We start from the raw sequence: 14,028 nt of genomic DNA on the forward strand, positions 1-14,028 counted from the left end.
GGGCCCACAGTTCGGGATGCTCGTACACAATAGGCTCCAGGTCTAGATTGTGTGAGACCTCAGGCCACTTGTGTTCGAGCACATCAGTAGAATTCTCTACTGCTTGTGCAGCACGCCAGTCTTGCAGGGTATAGCGAAGTGAGGTCACGGTTATGGGCAATCGAGGGTTACTCACTATTTGGAGGAGAACCCTGGGCAGGCATGCGGCAGTGAAGGAGAGGTAGACACAAGTTCCTCTGGGGCACACTCTGTATGTAGAGACCTGGCCTGATGTTGTGTGAGGTGCCCTGGATGCTGCAGGTGTTTAGAGTGCCTGAAGCAAGGTCCCTTTTGAGATTCGTGACGCCAGTGCCTGTAACGGTGGCACACCGGTTTCATAGAAACATAGAAACATAGAATGTGTCGGCAGATAAGAACCATTTGGCCCATCTTGTCTGTCCAATATATCTGAATCCTATGAATAGTCCCTGGCCCTATCTTATATGAAGGATAGCCTTATGCCTATCCCATGCATGCTTAAACCCCTTCACTGTATTTGCAGCTACCACTTCTGCAGGAAGGCTATTCCATGCATCCACTACTCTCTCAGTAAAGTAATACTTCCTTATATTACTTTTAAACCTTTGCCCCTCTAATTTAAAACTGTGTCCTCTTGTGGTAGTTTTCCTTCTTTTAAATATGCTCTCCTCCTTTACCGAGTTGATTCCCTTTATGTATTTAAAAGTTTCTATCATATCCCCTCTGTCTCTTCTTTCTTCCAAGCTGTACATATTAAGGTCCTTTAACCTTTCCTGGTAAGTTTTATCCTGCAATCCATGTACTAGTTTAGTAGCTCTTCTCTGAACTCTCTCTAGAGTATCTATATCCTTCTGGAGATATGGCCTCCAGTACTGCGCACAATACTCCAAGTGAGGTCTCACCAGTGTTCTGTACAGCGGCATAAGCACTTCACTCTTTCTACTGCTTATACCTCTCCCTATACATCCAAGCATTCTGCTGGCATTTCGTGCTGCTCTATTACATTGTCTTCCCACCTTTAAGTCTTCTGAAATAATTACTCCTAAATCCCTTTCCTCAGATACTGAGGTCAGGACTGTGTCAAATATTCTATATTCTGCCCTTGGGTTTTTACGCCCCAGGTGCATTATCTTGCACTTATCCACATTAAATTTCAGTTGCCAGAGTTCTGACCATTCTTCTAGTTTTCCTAAATCCTTTTCTATTTGGCTTTTCCCTTGAACATCAACCCTGTTACATATCTTTGTGTCATCAGCAAAAAGAGAAACCTTACCATCGAGGCCTTTTGCAATATCACTTATGAAGATATTAAACAAAATTGGTCCCAGTACAGATCCCTGTGGAACCCCACTGGTAACATGACCTTGTTTTGAATGTTCTCCATGGACTACAACCCTCTGTTGTCTGTCACTCAGCCACTGCCTAATCCACTCAACAATATGGGAGTCCATGCTCAATGACTGCAGTTTATTGATAAGTCTTCTATGTGGGACAGTGTCAAAAGCCTTACTAAAATCTAGATTTGCGATGTCTACTGCACCTCCACCATCTATTATTTTAGTCACCCAGTCAAAAAAATCTATAAGATTTGTTTGACATGATCTCCCTGAAGTAAACCCATGTTGTTTTTCATCTTGCAATCCATGGGATTTTAGATGTTCCACAATCCTATCCTTTAATAGGGTTTCCATTAATTTGCCTACTATTGATGTCAGACTCACTGGTCTATAGTTGCTTGATTCCTCCCTACTACCTTTCTTGTGAATGGGCACGACATTTGCCAATTTCCAATCTTCCGGGACGACTCCTGTTACTAATGATTGGTTAAATAAATCTGTTAGCGGTTTTGCCAGCTCACCACTAAGCTCTTTTAATAATTTTGGGTGTATCTCATCAGGCCCCTGTGACTTATTTGTCTTCACCTTAGACAGCAAACTTAGAACATCTTCCTCTGTAAAGACACATGCATCAAATGATTTATTAGTCATCCTTTCTAGTGGAGGTCCTTCTCCTTTTTCTTTTGTAAAAACTGAACAGAAGTATTCATTAAGGCAGTCGGCTAGCCCTTTATTCTCTTCTACATACCTTCCGTCCTTTGTTTTTAATTTAGTTATTCCTTGTTTTAATTTCCTTTTTTCATTTATATATCTGAAGAATGTCTTATCCCCTTTTTTCATAGACTGAGCTAGTTTTTCTTCTGCCTGCGCTTTAGAAGTTCTTATAACTTGCTTGGCCTCTCTCTGCCTAATCTTGTAGATTTCCTTATCTTCATTGCTCTGGGTTTTTTTATAATTACAAAATGCTAGCTTTTTATTTTTAATGATTTGGGCCACTTCTGCTGAGTACCACAGTGGTCTCTTCCTTTTTTTGCTTTTACTGACAAGTCTAATGCAATTTTCTGTTGCCTCCAATAATGCACCTTTTAAGTAGTCCCATTTCTCCTGGACTCCATGTAATCCGTTCCAGTCTGATAAGGACTCATTTATGACTAATTTCATTTTTGAAAAGTCTGTTTTTCTAAAATCTAAAACTTTTATTTTTGTGTGGTGGGACTCTTTCACAGTTCTTATATTAAACCACACTGACTGGTGATCACTAGATCCCAAGGTTTCGCCTACAATGACATCATATACCGAATCCCCATTTGTGAATACCAAATCCAAAATGGCCTCCCTCCGGGTTGGCTCCTCAACCACTTGTTGTAGAGGGAACCCCAGTAGAGAATTTAGAATATCTGTACTCCTGGTAGAACTTGCTATTTTGGTTTTCCAGTTTATATCTGGAAGATTGAAATCTCCCATAATGATAACTTCTCCTTTCATTGTCATTTTAGCTATTTCTTCAACTAGTAGATCATCTAGTTCTTTAACTTGACCAGGTGGTCTATATATCACACCTACACCACGAGTTACTGCATGGTTAGCAAACTGCAACGTAACCCAAACTGACTCTATGTTGGCCTCACCAACTTGTATTAGGTTAGATTTAATGCTATCTTTCACATACAGGGCCACTCCTCCTCCTTTCTTGCCTTCTCTGTCTCTTCTGTATAAAGAGTACCCTGGTATGGTTATGTCCCAGTCATTTCTTTCATTAAACCATGTCTCCGTAACAGCCACTAAATCTACATTCTCAGATGCCATTATTGACCCAAGTTCATTGATTTTTTTACCTAAACTGCGAGCATTTGTAGACAGGACTCTGAGCTTATCATTTCTTAACCTCTGTGCTTCTGACCTGTTCTGGCATTGTTTCGGGGGGCAATTGGACTCTTTTATTTTCACTCTTTTGCCCCCCCTTCCTAGTTTAAATACTCATTCGCAAATTCTTGGAGTTGTTCACTAAGTACATTTGTTCCTTTGAGAGAAAGATGCAAACCATCTTTTTTGTACAGTTCCTTTCTATTCCAAGTAGAGCTATCATGAGAAACAAAGCCAAATCCTTGCTCTTGACACCATTTACCAAGCCATATGTTGAACTCCTTTATGCGCCTCTGCCTATCATTCTGAACATTATGCACAGGCAGAACTTCAGAAAATGAAATGGTGGATGCAAAATCCTGTACGTCATTACCAAGTGTGATAAAAGATTTTTTCACCTCTGACACTTCATTGCAAGCCAGGTCATTTGTCCCTAGATGGACAAGAACATCCACGTCCCCTTCCTGCTTTGCTTGCTTAACAATATTAATAATACGTCTTCTATCTCTTCTAGCAGTAGCCCCAGGGAGACATCTCACAAAACGATTTTCTTTAAGCTCCACACTTCTTATGAGTGTTTCAGCAGCAATAAGTGAGGTACACAGGTGGTATAGTGAACTAAACGTTGCTTTACTTATAACAGTCCAACTTTATACATCAAGATGGTAATGCAGTCCCTTATATCAAGTGCTTCACAAGCAGGCTTATTTCACAAGATGGCAGGTATTAATCATGCAAGATACATGGAGGGCAATCAACAACACACTCAGAATCAGGTTGTACCTTCTCCTCAGAAATAGTGTACACTGTTCTTTAGAACTCCTGTCTGGTTTCAATCCCAAGGCCCGGATGCCTAAATGCTGGCTTAAATCCCTGGTTCAAATAATCTTCCTCCAGTATTGGCACTTGCTTTGCTTTATAGATCCTCTGCTCATCAGGGTACTTATCTGACTGGTAATATCCTTACTTGGCTTGAGGGTAACTGCAGGTTTCTCCCAGGAGGTCCTGTCCTACTACTGGGGTGTCTTCTGAGCTAACTGAGGCTCACTTGATCTACAGGCAGGCTAGGATTCTTCACTAGCCTCCTGGTCATAGCTAGCAGCCAGGGCTATCAAGCTGCATGTCAGGAGGAGGCCCTCAGCATATCTCTGGCTGGTGCCTTCTCACTTCTGTCTCCACAGACTCCTGACTATGAACTTCCCCCTCCCTGTCTGGGCCTGGACATTTATACTAGGGGCTCCCTATCTCCCTCTAGTGTGTAGGATGCCTAACTACACCCTAATAGGCCTGCTATACATAATACAGGGGAAACATTGCATGTAAAAACACACAGAAAATACATTAAATGCCTAGTTAAATATAAGATCACTGTCCCTTGTGAGTAGAATTAACACGCTAACCAATTGACCCTTGTGTAGTGCCCACGCCTACCTAGTGGGACACTACATACCCCCACGCTATGACGTTGCCCGTCCTCGGCGCAACATGAAGGGGCCCTGCCCAGCTGGATACTGCACCTGAAAAAGAGAAATAAGGCAAAGCAGGAAAAACACATCTACATTTGCAAAATACATTATATGTATACATCAGGCAGTTCCACTGGCTTAGGAGCAAGTTCGGTGAAAAGGGGCATCGTTCTCTTCTCTCAGGATAGTGTAAGGGAACAGGGGCGCTGACCTGGTGCAGCGTATCAGTGATACCAGGATAGTCCATATAATACTTTAAGTGCAAATTGTCCATAATAGAACCGTAGAAAAATGTAAAACAATTAAAAGTTCTTGGAGGCTCAAAGAACAAACATGAGTCCGTACCCAGGTTCCTTTCTTATTTAGAGCAAGTGTTACAAACAGCCAGCAGTGGTGAAGGTATAAGATCACAGAGGCTCGCATACAGTGGAGTCCATCTCTGGGCACATTTCTTTTAAAATAGCAAGATCTCAGAGGTTCATGTACTTTTGAGTCTATCACTGGGCGCATTTCCTTGAAATTTAAGTTGCACAATAAAATGACAGCACATAAAAAGAGCCCACATTATTCCATTGGCACATATATATATAAAACAAGTGCTGCAATACCCTTAATCAACCTGAAAAGGGGGTTAAAGGGTTAAAGGTGCAACATAAAAATAGGCACAACTTGGTGTAATATCGTAGAAGCAGGCAGGAGGTCCTGTAAACAAGATGGCTTTGCAGCAATTGGTATTTCAGTGGACGACCATACCACTGAGCCGTGGATAACTGGCAGCAGCAACAAAGGACCAAAACAAAGGACTCCTGTCCTGGAAGGGTTGAATTCTCAGCAATGAGGTCCCTTCATGAAAGCAAATCAAATAAATCAATGGCCTAGCAGGCCAATTCACAGGGGCATGTCATATTCACTTTGCATCTCAGTGGTGCTCCCTGGCTCTGCTTGCAGATGAGGCCTGTAATAAGCATCAACAGGCGGATGTGCCCACAACACAGTATTAGGGGGCAGCTGCAGCATGAAAGGACCCCTAATTGGTATGGGCCCCATAGGCCTAGGGGTAATCACAGTTGGGGACCGCATCGGTCCAGGTATAACAATTGTAGGCTGTGCTGGCCTAGGTTCCGCCGCCGCAAGCGGTCCGGTGGGCTCTGGGATAACTGGCTCTGCGCAGCAAGTCACAGTGTGAGAGGGCCTCCTTGGGGGCCTCAACGCAGCCGCAGTAGCAGTAGGTGGCCGGCTGGTAGGGACAGGTACCCTTACCTCTGACCCCGCGATGTCCGAGTACTGGAGGCGGACCTCTTCCTCCCTAGGTGGCGTCCGGATTCTGGCGGTGGCAATTTGGCGTAACTCCCGCAGCTTCTCCTCCAGACGGACGATCTGGTCATCTAGGCTCTCGGATTCGGGATCGCTGTCCTCCGATGTCGCCGCCGGCACTTGTACCATAGAGGGCGCATCCTGCGCAGCCGCTGCAGGCTCAGGTGACGCGTCCGGTCTTTTACCCTTTCGGATATTGTCCAGGGTCACGTGGAATCGTTCCAGGTTCTCTAATTCTTTGATGGTTTTCTCCCGGGGAGTCAGCTCAGGGGACGGATATGGGCTCACCCACTTCTCCACTACCGTTGGCTGCCAGAATATGTTCGGGCCAATGAAAGAGCCCCGCTCTTGGAATGCATGATGGGCAGGTTCTGGAGAGCACGCCATCTTGATGTCTTCTTTCCTCCGGCAGATAGCAGGTTCTGAGGGCGCAGCCCAGGGGGTGGAGACTTTATCACCTCGGTCCGCAATAGAAAGTTCATGGTGGGCAGTCTCTATTTTTCCCGCTCCTGAAGGGGCGTATTCGACATCTTCGTGCCTTTCTTGAGGGGGTGTTGCTAATTTTTCCCGTTTCTGGGGGGCGTAAACAGCATTTTCGCGGTCTTGAGAGGGCGTTCCTTTGTCTTTGGGCATGAAGATGAGGCGCCATTTTAAGCGAATATGGCGAATTCTACAATATCGAATTAACACCTTGAATGCTGTAGCGCACGTCCAGCACTTTCTGGTACAACAATACAAGTAAGAAAGTCACTTTTCAGCGATCTTTGCACAATCTTCAGCCCTTATTATACTGTGAAACATGCGGTTTTAAGTCAGTTTTTTAGCGCACAATTGGATGCAGTTCTGTTGTTAGGGATTCACACAATTCAATCCAATCCTGTTCGTGACGCCACTTGATGCAATGAGCAGGACACTGGGTCAGTGGGAATGCTATGCAGTGGGTCAGTTTATATGTGTATAAGTTTGTGACGCCAGTTGCAGCTTGCGCAGGTACTGTAGCAGGACCCTTTAAGATGTTATGAGCTCACGTACCAGGTGAGGAATGCCAGAGGGGGATAATGTCTCTGTATAGTAGATAAGGTAGTGTCAACGGTGTCTCCTACCTGTGGTACGGCTGGACTCCTGTATCCTGGCTCACATGCAGCAAAATTGAGTGTGGTTGATAGGAGTAACTGAGGAATGATGGAATTCCACACAGATAATAGGGTCCAACTTGTCTTTACTTGGTGGTATGATATGCAGCTTTGATCCATACAAGTTACAGCGTTAGTCTAGAGTCCAAGCAGGTTTTGGCAATATGTGGCAGGAATTTATATGTATTCTGCATCTGATCATACGCCTATTAGAATCTGGCAGGTATCTATCTTCTGCTCTGTCTTTAGTCTGCTTAGTTTGGGTCTGACTAGCCGGTGAGGTAATTATCTTCTCTTTGTCTTAGGATCTTCACTTGCAGGACTGCTCGCAGGGTATGGTGGTTTCTTCCTGGAGATCTATACGTCTTGTGAAGGGCTGCTTTCCTGGTCTACCAGCTGAGGTAAGGGACTCAGGCTGGGAAGGTTGATCTGGGGCCTCAGCCGAGGCTTGGATCCTTGGTTGGGGTCCCTGTTTCTGGGAGCTCCTACTAACACAGCCTACCCCAGCAGGGGGGTGGCTCACACTGCCTAGAACTTTCCTTCCTCCCCCTGAAGTAGGATGTGGGAACATTCCACTCCTCCTCAGAAAGGGGGGAGCTAGCCTGGAATGGTCTATTCCAGTCTAGATATATTAACTAACCATGGTCTGCTTACAAATTGCTGCCACCTACTGGTGTACATTGAGAATTACAGCAAATATACAATACAGGCCTAGAAAATGCACATTATGAAGAGAGCGATGCAAACTTATACCAGATGACAATATGCATATACCTAACATGTTGTAGCGAAGAGTTTAGTGACATACTTCAGGATGTTACACAATCGGTTTGGAAAATATTATTTACTTTGCTTATAAGGTAGGGGGTATGTCCATGTGCTGAAACGTCTTAATTGGCTGTCCTGTACCACCTGATGGATGTATCATGGGTAAAAGTTCTTCAGAATGAAAAAGAATATGGGGGGCGCGAATATCTCCATATATTTGCATGTTTGGCGAATCGCGAAACACGCAAACTTCGCCGCGAAACGACGAACCGCAAGGCAATCTCTAGTCACCATATGTTGCTGCTGGTAAGGCATGGTGCACCCCAATGGGAAATAACTCCAGAGAGTCAATGTTTGCAGTAAACCAGTGTGCTTCTTTACTGGAGGAACTCAGTACAAGTCAACACATGCAAAGCACAGAACTGACTTCTTCGGTCTGAGACTCAGAAAGCTGTCTCTCTGGCCAAAGGTTGGTGGCCCAGGGTTTGTGGCTCAGTCGTCAAGCCGGTTCTCTGAAGTCCTGGATCCTGTTTGTGGGGGATTGGGAGCTATATATTCACAAATTCACCTTCGGATTTACTTGGTTTTCGGGAGACGCTGTACGGATTTACTCAGCTGGAGTGTAAAATATCCGTAACACTGAGGATACTGGATTTCTGTGTAACATCAGCTGGTCCATTGCAAGTATGACCTGTCCTGAACCGTTTGCATTTTAATTCTTCAGTAAAGAAACCTGTTAGGCTGGTGGTCTGAGTCCACCGCTGTCCTGCTGTCCCGCGCAGGTGCAGGCGTTGCTCCGCACTCCCTTTGTGTATTGGGTCTAGTACTCTGGGAACTTCGTTTCAGCACTGCCATAGTAAATCCTTCCCTTTTGCTCCCTGTCCAGCTGATGACTAAGGAGCTGATCAGCCTCCCTATTTAGCTGAGCTTTGGATCCACCCTCTTGCCCGAGCTTTGAGGTTTTCTAGTCTCTAGTAACCAGTGAAGGTGTAATCTTTTATATGACTACCTCTGCACTGTACTTTGACTGTTTACAAACCAGGGCAGACAGAACAGGGATCAAGCTGAGGTTAGGTGGCGTAGCCTATCTAACCTAAACATTTATTTTTGTCTGCCGGTTTCTGAAAGTTTTTACACTTTTTATTTAATGCTCTGATTTCAATGCTTCATCATGGGCTATAAAAGGGACAGACTGAGCAGAAACATCAGCTAAAAACTCGCATGGCTGATTTTAATATGGGAATGGATACTATAACCTCCTCTCTAGGGGTTTTATTTCTCAGATGGTTTTCCAATTTATTCAACTATAAGTACACAGTTCATCATGCCATGTCTTGACATGGATATCCAAGAAATGGCTTGAATATGTGGGCAGGGAGTCTGGGCCTTACAGCCTGTTTTAGACTCTGGGCAAACAAGACAGATTTGTAGCAGATCTTTTCCATGCAGCTTCTACACTGAACATCAGTAACAAAATACAATTCAACGCATGCAACTGGGGAGTACCACCTAAAAAAGACAACATCTAGCACTTCCAAGAACAAAAGGACCTGGTGTGTTGAAATCCAAATCGCCCAATCCTTCTCTCCAAGATCTGTTGTCAGGTAGAGTCAAAAGGCCCCCCCATACACATTAGATGGTCAGCCATCCCTGCCAAAATCAGTGTGTTCGGCTAACATACATCTAATGTGCATAGCCAGCTTAAAAGGATTGTCTCATTCGAGACATTAGAGACATATCACTAGGATGTGCCACCAATGTCAGAAAGATGTGGGTCCCACCTCTAAGACCCGCACCCATCACCAGAATAGGACCCCTCCATTCATTTCTACGGGACTGCCAAAATGTTATTTTCAGCACTCCGATAGAAATGAATGCAGGGCACAGTATTCTGGAGATAGATGCAGGTCCTAGAGGAGAGGTGGGACCCGCACCCATCTGACATCGTTAGTAGAGATGAGCGTAGCCGCTTCGCAAAAACATTTGTTAAAATACTGTATGGGGCTGCGTCTCTGTACAGTATTACAATGTATGGGCTCTGATGAGCCGAAGAAGGTTATTCACAAAGTCGTGCGAGACTGTTGAATAACTTCGGTAATTGGTTATTACAGTGAAAAACCCGGCTTCGGTTCAGCGAGGTACCTTGGAACCAAAGCTGAGTTCAGTTCCAAGGTTTTCCACTATAATAATCAATTACCAAAGTTGGTCAACAAAGTCGCGGACAACTTCGCGATCAGCGGACTTCGGCTCATCGGAGCCCATACATTCTAATACTGTACAGAGACGAATCTCCGTATAGTATTATAAAAAATTCTTTAGCGAAGCAGCTTCGGATGTAGCATATCCTAGAAATTTGCCACCAATGTCTCAGACAAGACAACTGATCTAAACCAGGATCTAGTGCTAGGCACAAGTTACAGAAGGTCAGGCCCCTACGTCGAGCTTCCTTGAGGGAGGAATAGGAGTAGCGACTGGCATCTGCCCCTAGTACAGACTGTACTGTATGGAAACTCAGGAGCGACTGCTAGGCACAAGATCATGTGAGGATCTGCACCGCAGGACGCCAGAATTAATGTAATAATTACTTCTCCGCTAGTAGTTATCATTACATAACAGGCGGAAAATCATACGGGAACACACACAGCAATCTCTATGGACAATGCTGCAATCACACGAGTCAAGTTTGAAAACAACAAAACACCTAATGGCCTCGGTGTTTGTTGTCACCGTCCCTCTGATAATAGACATCTGACTTGTAAAGATGTAATCCCTCTGGTGACCTGATTTCCCTTGTCCGTCACAGCCATTATCAGGAGTTAGTGCAAGGTCACTGAGGTAGTGCTCACATACAGTACGGGGCGAGGGGTCAGACATCCCATGAAAGATTTTCATACCAAAGTCCTAGCTGTTTTAAAGTAATTTTTAACATTAAAAAAAAAGCATTTTTTGCTTCCATTTGTGCCCCTTGGTACAGGCTCTGGACTGAATCAATCTCCTTCCCCCTCTGGCAGCTGACAATATATACCCCTTCTCATGTCCCTGCAAGAGTCTTCCAAGCTATCCTGAGACACTACTGCAGAACTTCTGTTCAGTCTCTGACAAGCAGGACAGAAAGATCTTATTACCTGTTCTGCGGTGAACGAGGAAAGTGAAAGTGCCTTCAGATTTCCCCCAACTACAGGATAAATAGCAATCCATAGTACAGTACATAGATGGCTCTTGCCCTAATATGCATGTGGGACTTAAATAAATAAGCTACAACCACATGATGGTGAATGGTACTGTTTATTGGTGGTAGATGTCCTTTTCTGTCCCTCTGTACCACTAGTGGATGGTGTGATCTCCACTGAGGGCAAAGTCTAACAAGTCGCCATTTTCTTGTCGATGTTAAGATCCATTGGCACGCAGGAAAGGAAAAACCCCCTGTGGAGGAAACCTCTAGGGAACCATGGCCTAAGGACCACCCTTCCCTTTGGGCACAAGAGGCAACTTGTCGACTAGAAGCGCTGGCGGTCAAGTCATTGATTCTTGGAAGAATCTTCATCGACTCCATAGCTTTTTGGCTGCATGCTAGACTGCAGGTCACAGCCCTCAGGTTACTTCTAGTGGCAGCTGGAAATGAAGCTGAGGAACAAGGACTGGTGTGGCGCAGTACCGATGAGTAGTCAGGAGAGCAGATAGAGGTCAGAGTTTGGAATCTGAGGCTCATACAAGGACAGCAAGTGTTGGTTGGTTTTTCTGCTGTTTATGATGTCAGCAAGAGGCTCTGCTGGAACATGATGTTTTTCAGCCACTGATCTACTGGGGACATCTGTATACAGAGTGGAGCTCTTTACTTCCAGTTTTTCATCTTCCACCAGATCCTGCGGATGGTCTCTCTCACAAATCTGCCAAACGTTCTACCAAGAAAAAATTAAAACAGGTTGGAAATGAAATAGCCTTGCAAAATGGTAACCACCTTCAAGTTTGCTCTGTCCACCCATGAGCAGACTATAAGCCAGTGAATGGAATCCACACTGCACAGATTCACAGGGAATCTCCAATAATCCCCATCTGTATTCCCCTCTCAGCTACAATGACTCACCTGCGTGGTCGTATGAAAGGTTCTTTAATTGGCTTTACGACCTGCCAGTTCTCATTGGCAAATGTGAATCCACAGAACAGTTGTTGATCTCTTTCAGCCATTGGTGACTTATTGGCTTCGGTGGAGGACAGGATGTCATCGATTTTTGTCAATGTCATCACTGGTGGCTATGGAGAGAACATACCAAAAGCGGTGTTGATAAAGAAGGAACACAATGGAACTGTACTACTAGCCACATCTTCTCTGGATCATTTACTTACTGGTCCTAGTTGGAATGGTGGGCGAGCTCCTGCTCCCTCTATATCTGTCCAGTTGATTTCCATGAAAAACGGATGTTCTCTGATGTTATCTACCGCTACCTGGCGACTCTCTGGTGACTTGTTTAAGAGCTGGAAAAATGTAGAATAAAGACATTCATTCCATCACACGTTGCAATGCTATCCCTGATTTTCAATGTCCTCATTTTCATAATATTTAGCCGCTGTATTACTGCTATGTGTCTTTCTACTCACCCCCACTATAAGGTCTCTAGCTTGGGGGTTGAGGCCTTTTGGGTAGGTGGGAACATCATTGATCAGTGACTTTTCGAATGTTTCAGGCAGTATACCGGCATTGAATGGATATTTGCCAGTAGCCATCTCATATATCATCACACCAGCTGAGAACCAGTCCACTGCCGTGTTGTAGGGCTTCCGTAGAAGAATCTGTGAAAACATCCAGCAGACAATAAGAGTTAGAACATTGTCCAGGCCAGCAGAAGTCATGCAGCTGTCCAGCCCTGTAGAAAGAAACAGCTCAGTAGCATGTGCAGTCGATGATTCCTCACCTCAGGAGCCATGTATCTAAGAGTTCCGGCATATTCTGAGATCTTCTTATCCCCAAAGATGTTCATCACGGCAAGACCAAAATCGGCGATCTTCAAGTGACCGGCGCTGTTCATTAAGATATTGGCTGGTTTTATGTCCCTGTGTATGATGCCTCTGGTGTGGAGAAACTGCAGCCCACAGATGATCTCAGCTGCCATAAATCTGATGGCAAAAATAAAAAATATCAACATTTCACCCATTAACCTACCAGACTAATAATGACACAAAGCTGCATGTTCCTGACAGCAATCGTCAGTTTTATCTAATATATCCATGTTCTGTCTTACCTGGTGACTGGAATGGTGAATAGGGCGTTGGCTTTCATGAGGCCACTTAGATCTCCTCCGCTAAGAAACTCCATGATGAAGAAGGCATAGTCCTATGATAAAAGACAGAAAATATGATCCAGGTTTCTAAAATATTATAGTAAAGGTCCTGCAGCCTCCTCAGTTGGGATCGGTATAGCTAACCCACTGATCAAGCCTCGATAATGGATCAGACTCTTACCTTGGTCTGGAAGGTGGCATAAGCATGGGTAAACAATGGACTCTTCCCAGTCACCTCCAGGACCTGTCGCTCAATCAGGACAGTGTCTTTAAAGTCCTGAAGCAGGACCCTCTTCTTCACCAGCTTCACTGCCAGTTGTTGTTGGCAGGCGGGATGTGTGGCCAGCATGACCTGTAGGAGACAGAGCATTAGAACTGGAAGAAAGGCCTGTCTTGCCATGAGACCTGATGAGAAGACATGAAGCGTTGACATCCCTAGAGTGATATTACTGCGACACACATGACACACATGAGGAAGAAGTCCCAAGAATTCCTAATACTCACTTTACCATAACCACCCTCTCCAAGGATTTTATGGAAGGTGAAGCTTTCCAGTCCAGTCACAAGGATGGGGGCGTCTGATGGGATTGTCCCTGGTGGAGACAGGAGAGATACCGTAAGATTTAATATTTCTATATTTTTGCCATTACAATACAATGTAACTACATTAGGGGGTAGCAAAGAAAGGAATTCATAATCTTGGTCATAATTAGGGTTCTCCAAAAGTGGAGAATTCCATGAATTCGTACATTAGGGGGTATTGGCTCTAGGAAACTTAGATCTGCACTCACCTGACAGCTGTTCCATGTCAGTATTGTAGGACATGCTGGGTCTGTCATCAGCTTTTTCCCCC

General features: G+C 44.6%; 1 long non-coding RNA gene across 1 annotated transcript; it reads right to left on the reverse strand.

The window, feature by feature from the left end:
• Nucleotides 1–11,755: 11,755 nt before the first annotated feature.
• Nucleotides 11,756–12,267, reverse strand: LOC120994182. The gene is made up of 3 exons (XR_005777352.1): nucleotides 12,244–12,267; nucleotides 11,984–12,150; nucleotides 11,756–11,798 (listed from the first exon to the last, which is right to left on the reverse strand). It is a non-coding gene; the product is annotated as an uncharacterized LOC120994182 (long non-coding RNA).
• Nucleotides 12,268–14,028: the final 1,761 nt, after the last annotated feature.

The sequence above is a fragment of the Bufo bufo genome, chromosome 3, assembly GCF_905171765.1.
Source record: "Bufo bufo chromosome 3, aBufBuf1.1, whole genome shotgun sequence".
Classification (NCBI taxonomy): Eukaryota; Metazoa; Chordata; class Amphibia; order Anura; family Bufonidae; genus Bufo; species Bufo bufo.